General features: G+C 33.7%; 1 pseudogene; it reads left to right on the top strand.

Annotated features, from left to right (window-relative positions):
- Positions 1-682: 682 nt before the first annotated feature.
- LOC121366475 lies at positions 683-1,704 on the top strand (annotated as a pseudogene).
- Positions 1,705-9,652: the final 7,948 nt, after the last annotated feature.

Here is a 9,652-nt window from a genome sequence, read left to right as displayed (position 1 = left end):
TTGGCAGCATTCAATATCAATACAGAAGTTGATTTTATTTCATAGTACTTGAGAGATTGATACTAACTCTATATTACTTAACCAAATCTTCTACAAGCAAGGAAGTATTATCATACAACTAAATATACAATCTCAGTAAACACAATCATAGTCCCACACCTTAGCAATTTTATACAGTTTGCTATAGATGCTGTAAGTTTGCTAAACTGTACTATGAAAGTAAATTTCAAATGATTGTAATATGCTAATTATTTCAAACTCTTACTACTATTAACAAGACAATACTGAATAGTACTACATGATTTGTAGATGTTAAAGTGTTATAAAAAGATTACAATATATGCGTTTAAATTCATATATAAAGATATTGGCTCGATAACAGTTTTGTTTAGGCAAACGGCTGTAATTAATACAAAGAGGCTTAGTATAAATATTTTATATCCATAACATCACAAATGATCTAAAGTACCTTTTCTGCCACAATCTGCACATTCATTGTTTCCTGAGTTGTTTTTGTAATTCGAGAACAGCTCGTTTTTAGTGGTGATTCGTCTGCCATGTCTTCTAACAAAAAGGTAGTGGGGAGGTGGGACAATGAGATGGTAAAAATGTTGTTACTTCCGCCATTGTGAAGCACGAATTGAGGAGGTAATACTTTATATTTCGAACCTCACCCACTGTCATGGCTGTGCTGATAGAAACAAGTCTAGGTGATGTAGTGATAGATCTCTACACAAAGGAACGTCCTAAGACTTGTCTGAATTTCCTTAAACTCTGCAAAGTCAAGTACTACAACTTTTGGTCTCTTTCACAATGTCCAAATTAATTTTCATTAGCTCAAACTGGAGATCCCTCTGGTACTGGAGAGGGTGGCAGTAGCATATGGGGCGTCATTGATGGAGATGAAATGAAGTATTTTTGAAGCTGAAATAATACCAAGATTGAAGCACAAAAGCTAGGGACAGTGTCAATGGTAAATGATGGCAACACATGCTCTCCTCTCAGTTTTTCTAAACGCTTAGAGAAGATTTAGATTATCTTGATGGCAAGCATACTGTATTTGGTGGTAGGTTGCAGAGGGTCTGGATGTATTAAAAGAAAATTAATGCAACACATGTAGACAAAAAATGGTCGCCGGGGGGCCGTTACAAGACATACGTATATTTTCATACTGTTGTGTTGGATGATCCTTTTGATGATCCAACTCGTCTAGAAATCCTAGTAGATCACCCCCCCCACCTCCAAATTTAGCTGATACTGACCACATTGGTGTTGATGAAAATATTGATGAGTTTGAAGGTCATACAGCAAATGAGATACAAGAGCTTATAGAAGAAGAGAGGGTTCTAAAAGCAAATGCACACATTCTTGAAATGGTAGGTGATATACCTGATGCTGATGGCAAGCCTCCAGAAAATGTTTTATTTGTATTGTAAGCTTAATCCAGTGACAACTGAAGAAGATCTTGAAATAATCTTTTCGCGATTCGGGCCAATTGCTAGCTGTGAAGTTATCCTTGACAAAAAAACTGGAGATTCATTACAGTATGCATTTATTGAATTTGAAAATGAAGAGGATTGTGTTAAAGCTTATTTTAAAATGGACAATGTATTAATTGATGATCGAACGAGTATTCATGTTGACTTTAGCCAGTCATTAGCCACTGTGAAACACACTCGCAAAAGATTAGTTTTCAGAAAATGACGAAAAGGGATAGAAAAATGCCAGCAAAATCTAATACTCAAACTGAAGGTCCCACCACAAGGATTATGAATTGGTGTTTGATGAATCTGAACTTACAAGGAAAAACATGACTGCAAGGGACCAAGTGAGAACAAAAGAAGAGAGGGCCACAGACAGTGATAGATCACATGAAAAAGAAGACGCTCTTATTCAAGAAGTCCTACAAGGAAGAAAGCACACAATTCATCAAAAAGAGAAAAAACGATCACATCACAGAAGTCGTTCAAGATCAAGAGAACGTCTCATCGCAAGCATTAATAATCAGAAAAATGTAATAGTAAAATAGCCATTTCATTGACATTGAACTATTGTAATTATTACCATTACTTTTAAATATAACTTAATCTCTCAGTAAGACTACTATTTCAGGCATTATAAATATATTAATTAAATTTAACAAGGCAGGTAAGCACAGCCTCCAGGAGAATTGCAAATTAAATGGAAATTTTTTTAAACAGATTCTATTAATCTCTTCAGCCAAATACAAAAATTTAAAATATAATGATTATGTAAAATTAAATTTTTTATGCATACATATATCTCCAAAAATGTCAGGTAGAGCCTGTATGATCACTTTTCCAACAGTTTTGTTTCACAAGGTAAACCCCTGTAATTTTGTGCTCATATCCAACAGATTTTGTCATATCGTAATTTGTTAACAATGCAATGGTCACGCCTGTCAATGCCTCCATTTCCACACCTGTTACACTTTCACTTTTTACACTCACCTTTACTATCAACATCCTCCTTATCTATCAATAGTGTTACAATGAACATCTGAAATTGGTATTGGGTGACAAAGAGGAATTAAATCTGAGTCTTTTAAACAGCCATGATAGCTGCTACTTGAGCCCTGCTAATATAGAGCCTTTAGATTCAACAAAGGATCTTTGACAATTTGCATAGCTTTTTTTGGGGGGGGAAGTTGAAAACGTCCCTTCAGCTGTAGCCAGTCTTACAGATGTAACTTTGCCTGTGATGTCTACCATTTGAGGATCTCCTTCTGGTCCAATGTGTGACAAGGTACTTAGTGATTGAATGGGTCTCATAAGAACCGGTAATGACAGGATCTGACAGTGAAAAAACCTTTTAAGTGTGAATATTGATTTATAAGGATAATATGGTCTTCTCCATAGACACGATGAAAAGAAGCTGCTATTGTTAGCTTCTGTATGTAACCCACCTGTGTGGATAGAAATTACTCTAATTAGTGACTTATTCAATTAAACCTTACCAATCAAGATCATTGGTCCTCGTTCTTTCTCTTACTAAGTGTTACCATACTCTGAAATGAATAACACTACATTATACCTATTAAATAGCATTGGGGTATTCGTGCATTTAACGCAAGAAAAACTAAGTTTTTCCCTTTTGATAAATGCCCAAGCTAAGTTGTTGTTAAATTCTCAAATTTTGACAATATTTTCTGATTAACACTATTCTTTACCTGCATGCTGAGGATTTTTCTTTTTACAGCACAGAGATAACAGTCACAGGTCATTATCCCTCTACCTGACCTCATGCAGTCTTTTTAATGATATTTCATTAGCACCCAATAAAGCAACCCTATTACACGCCACTGTTAAAATGACTATCATTCTATTGTTTACCTTAAATTACCATCAGCTGTGATACGAAGTCTATTACATGTTCCACAAAAATGATCACTCATTGAATTGATAAATCCCAACAACGTCCTCTATATCCTGGTACCTGATAATGCTACAAAAGAGGAGCATGAAGAATTTAAAATTATTATTTTTGATTTATACTTTAGCAGCTATCATTATCACTGTCTTGATGGACGTTGAAGAGAATCATACCACTCTCAAAATTGATGGATAACATCTCAACGATAAGGTAGAAATTATTTTGATTCCCATTTGTTCCCATCAAATGGCATATACGCAATGAATCTTTACCTCAAGGCTGCCTCAATAAATATACTTTAATAGAAAGATTTCTGTTTTTATGTAACTAACCTTGTTCTCTTGTGAGGGCTACAAAATCTGCCACCCATCATCATCATTAAGTCCTCGCATTACAACACAATTTATCTAATATTATGAAAATTACCTACCGACTGCAAATTAATTCAGGATTATAATACTATGCCCTAGTACATATAAAACTTAAGTAAATGTCACTCAACATTGCAAACATAAAAAAACATATGTCACATCACATTTCATTGAATGAAAATTTAAAATAAAATAATTTCATCATAAACTTGTTGTTACCTTCACTGTTGGCTAAATCCTGCAATAACTGACTCATCAATAGCTTCAAGAACTCGATGGTGACCTAGTAAGATAACATAGATATACACTGCTATTAAAAGTAAGCTCCTTGTCTTGTGTTATATTATAAACATCTGAATATACCCTCTTCTTCGACTGATGAACTCAATTTTTCTGTAACCATGGTATCTAAACTAATTTAACTGATGACAGACCACCCATCTTTAAGAGATTTGTGATTTCTTTGCCAGAGTAATTCCCTTAGTAGTTAGAGAGATAGTCTGTATCAGTGAGTAGAGAGAGCGAGTCTAGCTATGCGTACCAGAGAAAAGAAAGACAGTGAAGCAAGGAGATGGATAGAAGAGAAAAAAGAGATAGATAGATAGAGAGAGAGGGAGAGGAAGAGAAGAGAGAAGAGGAGAGAGAGAGAGAGAGAGTAGAGAGAGAGAGAGTAGAGAAAGATAGAGAGAGAGAGAGAAAGAGAGAGAGAAGAGAGAGAATAGAGAGAGCGAGAGAGAGGAGCAGACGAGGAGAGAGAGAGATGAGAAGGAGAGAGAGAGAGGGAGAAGGAGTGTCAAACAGGAAGTGTCTGTGATACCTAAAACATCTTAACATCTACTAATTTCACTGCAAGACTTACCTACATATCCCACAAGGTCAGGAACGTAGTAACAGGCTCTCCACCAGTTAATCTAATCTTTGTGACTCCTTTTGTCACAAACAGACCTGCCAAGGCGAACCCACTTCATCAAGGTGAAGAAGACCAGATGCAGGAAAGTTAACTCCCACTCCTTCTTCAGGCATACAATATTGACCTAATGCAATCATTAACATAAAGGTTTTGTTTCAAACATTCACAAAACACAAACATACACACACAAATATAAAGCATAACATGACTCAATATGTTTACTTATTTTATGCTAACTACATGCCAGATGCTTTTTTATAGGAATACAATTTTTCCTTATGTATATAAACTATAATTTAAGTAAAGCTCATGATAACCATAAGTTCTTAATATACTGTTAATAATTATATTATTATCACTGTTTTAACTACATCTTTAAGTTACATCTCCTCAGTAAGAGAAATTCTGAGGGTAGTTTGTGACTTCTTCCATGTTTTTATCACGAAAGTACTCCTCGACTGAATGAGGGACTGGTCAGTGATCTAACAAATGAAAACACTTTTGAGCAGATCTCCACAAAATCTTTATAACTCGCCATTCTTCTCTCATGAGCCACGCCCATTATTGCTTTTATTACCCTTTTAGATTTTTAATTAACTTTTATTATGAATAATATATTTGACCCCGGTTTCCAGCTCACAGTTTTACAGGTAAGTTTGTAACTACTTATATATTGTGTTATAGGCCTATACAATGAAAAAACTTTTTTGAAAAAAGTTCTTTAGGCGGTGCAAATACCGTCAGCTTAAAGCCTACCATAATCACCTGAGTATTTTTTTTTTTGAACTTTATTGATACTCCTACCCCCTACCAAATAAGTATTAAAATTAAATTGGTACTTTGAGGATATGAAATGGTTTGTGTTGGGGGTGGGGCAAATATTTGAATAATATTTGGTGGAATTATATTTGTATTTCAGATTAATATCCTCAGTCTGGTATCACAATTTTTTCCCGAGCTATGACGAGTTTTAAATCACATGATGTCCACCTATCTTGGTCAAGAAAGAAGCATCACAACAGTTTGATACTCGTTGTTCTTTGATTACCATACTCCCATTGATCAATTAATGGAAAAATTTGCAGTTTTGTATTAACCATTAGTGAGTATATGAATATAAACACAGTCACTGACGTCATTCACAGTAAAATTAAGATAGATATATTTCATAATTATTATTGACAAAAGTAATTGGATTACTTTTAATATAAAATGTTTTAGGGAATAATAAGTTTATTGATAGTTATTACTAAAAGAACATTTCTGTTTATTTATCAACAAGCAGGGTCCATTTATATACATTCATAAATTTATCTTGTTAGGTTTGTCTTGTGCTCAAGCTCTGCTCGCGTTTATCCTTACACTACTGATAGCTCATCAAATGTACTTATAGTCTGTGGTCCTGGTAATAATGGTGGAGATGGTTTTAGGTTTAGCAGCAGCAAAGGCATCTTCTCTCCTTTTGTACTAGGTTTTATATGTGGGATATATTAATTTATTTAATAAATCAATTATTATATAGGGTTATTCTGTGGATATCTTTTCTATCCTAAAAACCTTCAAAGCCAATTTTATGAGATACTTGTCAACCAATGTCAAAAACTTCAATAATTCCTTTCTTAGCTTGAGCTTCCATCACCTGCATCCATTGATTCCAAATATACTGTGATACTTGATGCAATATTGGGGTTTAGTTTTAAAGGGAATCTGCGACCCTCCATTTGATACTGTGTTAACCAGTATTACATACAGCATGGTAAAACCCCTGTGTGCTCTGTTGATGTCCCTTCTGGTAATTAGAACAAACAGAACAGTAAATATTACATATACCACACAGGGGAAAACTCTGTGATTATAAGATATTACTATCATAATTGTGGGTGTGGGCCAGGAGCTTCAAAGAGAAGACACAAAATGGGTACTTTAGCTCCTGGTTCCTTGTTATAGTTACTCAAATTCAGGAATATAAAACCATTTTAATGGCCTTCTCAACATACACTACCCCTAGACCCTGCCTAAACCTATTGTCTGTGGTACCAACAATGAGGACTTTGCCAAGTACTCTTTATCAAATATAAAAAGCACCAATAAAAGTATATTGTCCTACTTATAGTATTTAAATGAAATATCTTTTATATATTAATTCAATTTGGCCATTAAAGTTACTACTTTCTTAAACAGGTTGGGCTGTTGTTTTTTTTTTTTTTTTTGCAAAAAGTGGGTGATGTTCTATGGTTGGTTGTCTGAAACCTGAGGTTTCTGGTATTCTTAACAAGTCCCCAAACTCTGTGCCAAATACTTTACTGGACGCCATTTTCTTGGTCCCTGCGTATTATACCACCAGAATTAGCTAAAAAATTTGATGTCAAATTACCAGATTATCCAGGAAGATCAAATTGTTGAAATCATTTTTGAAATATTCGTACACTCTTTGTTTAATTATTGTTAATAACAATATTTTGATGATATTATGTGGTTTTGACAATCTATTTCAAAAAAAATACATGACCCTACTACAATGCCACTTTTTATTTATCAGTAATAATACAATACAGTGTAATGTTTTGAGTTAAGAAACATCAAAACATTTAAGTATGTGTAAGTTTACTAGAGTAATATCAATGATCTTCATTTGGTCATATATAGGAATCAATGAGTTATTAGTACTACTACACAAGTGCTATGACCCTCAACAAGATTCAACCACTATAAGCATTAAGCATTATAATAAGTAGGTATCATTTGTGGTTGATAGTAAATCCTACTGTACATCAACTTACATGTTCTTAGGACCTGACTTTAATAATATGGGTAAGTTGACTATTGTACTGGTCGATATTCACGATTTTTAGAACTTCTAATTAATAGTATTAACAAATTAATTAAAAGTAGCAATTGTTGTCTCATAAAGAGGACCATTACGATAAAGAGTACTTGGTAAAAAAAAAAATTAATAAATGAAAATAAATTGGGTACATATTACCTATAATAATTATACCAATAATAACTAACACAAGGACAAATTGAGAAATCATTAACAAAATTTATAACAGCTGAGACATAATATTTTCAATAAAAAACGTTAGTTATTAACTATAGTACTGTGCTAATGTTGCCAGTTTACTGGTGGAGGATAGTCTTTACCTCTTATTGACAGAGATACTCCATTCCCTGTTTTGGTACATTGGATAGGCTCCTGACAGGGATGTTCTAGGAGGTCTATAGTATAAGCAAATATTAACTTGGAAAAAAAGAGGAGGAGGAGAAGTTGAATGTACAATATCACGAAGGCATGTATTTTGATGGTGAGCAACTTTGCACGTTTTGACTTTTGTGTCCTGCGCGCACAAACAACTAGCTCATTAGAAGTTCCAATTAGCTAATACATCAAGAGACTCCAATCGACAGGATCACTCATGTTTGTAACTGGAGTTTGCCACAATGGTCGTATTTTAAAGAGAAGTACCATTGTAAACTAAGACATACTGCAAGTTTTGCTGATTGAGTCAACAAAGCTCTGAAATACCGTACACAACGGCCAAACCTTTATTTCAGCCCAGTAGGCCAAGACGACAGCTGAATGGAAAGCGGAGAGGTCTCTAGTCCCTCTAATTACATTATAGGTGTGTGTATTTATGACACTATTATCCCGCTATATTGTGACGTCCACGTGATTTATAAAAAGTAGCCATTCCCCATCTCACGGATTAACTTTTTATTAGCAACATTATTGTTACAGACAAAGCATTGCTTTCAAAAAGAGAAGATGACACATTGCTTTCAACAAAAGAAATGAGATATGACAACATTATAAATTTTATTTATCCGTCAACTAGTCTAGTAATAATATAATAATACAGTGTAAATGTTTTTGTTGAAGTTAGGAATATTGACACACAATATATAGGTTTACTAGAGTTTACTAAAGTTTACAGTATAATATCAATGATTTTGAACCTAAATATCTAGTACAATATTATTAATTTTATAAACAAATATCATAGTATTGTACCTTGATAAAACTTGGACTGTTAGCAGCCAATAAATACTTCTTGAGGTCCCTCTAGATAAAAACAAGCAGAGAATCACATACAACCATCTATGAATCAATGAGTTAATTAATGTATTGCTACTTGATATGTATCAACCTTGTGTCCTTTTTACCTTTCTATTACAAACTGCAGAGACAAAACCTGATCTATCATCATGAACATTGGTCAAATTGTTCCAGGCTACAAAGAAAAAGAGGAAAATTTTTGTTTAAAAATTTTTAAACAAGAGGACCATTTTATATATCACATTAAGTGACTAAGTCTACTTTTCAGTATTGATACACAAAATGACAAAGGGTACTATGACTCCTCCAAGAAGATCAACACTAAAGTCTTACTATGAGTCTCTTTGGAGGGGGAATTTTATAATATAAAAGTGGTATAAGGAAGAAATAATGTGCAAATCTAAACTTAATTAAAGGACTTACATTATTTGCAAATCTTACTAATACTGAACTTTCTTTTTGAGTATTGTTGCTTGACGTCAACTTTTGAGTAAAACATAAAAGAGTTATTTTTCAATCCTAACAGACGTGTCACAGATAGACAGTAAACAAGTTACCAAAATATAACTCCATACACAAGTAATATATCCATGTTCACAGACAACTCCACAAAAGTTGGGCATTGTTAACATGGCTATACATAAGGAGAAAACAGCCCTTCTTTATGCCTCTCAAGGAACTCCTAAAAAATTTCTGATGTCCACCAACCTGATCACATGGTCCTTGGACAAAAGAAAAAAAACAAAAGAAAATAATACAAATTTTTTCATTTGCACTTCCAGCTACAATTAAATACAATATAGAGTATTTCCTGTATGGGAAGGTTTTGCCTAACACATATATTTCTCCTACCAGGCTCTTTGTAGAAATAGATTATATTAATGTCTAACACACTAGCACTAAGCACATAAAAAATAGGAG

The sequence above is a fragment of the Gigantopelta aegis genome, unplaced genomic scaffold, assembly GCF_016097555.1.
Source record: "Gigantopelta aegis isolate Gae_Host unplaced genomic scaffold, Gae_host_genome ctg5922_pilon_pilon, whole genome shotgun sequence".
In the NCBI taxonomy this organism is placed as follows: Eukaryota; Metazoa; Mollusca; class Gastropoda; order Neomphalida; family Peltospiridae; genus Gigantopelta; species Gigantopelta aegis.
Note: the sequence above shows the minus strand (reverse complement) of the source record. Positions and strands in the feature narration are given on the sequence as shown.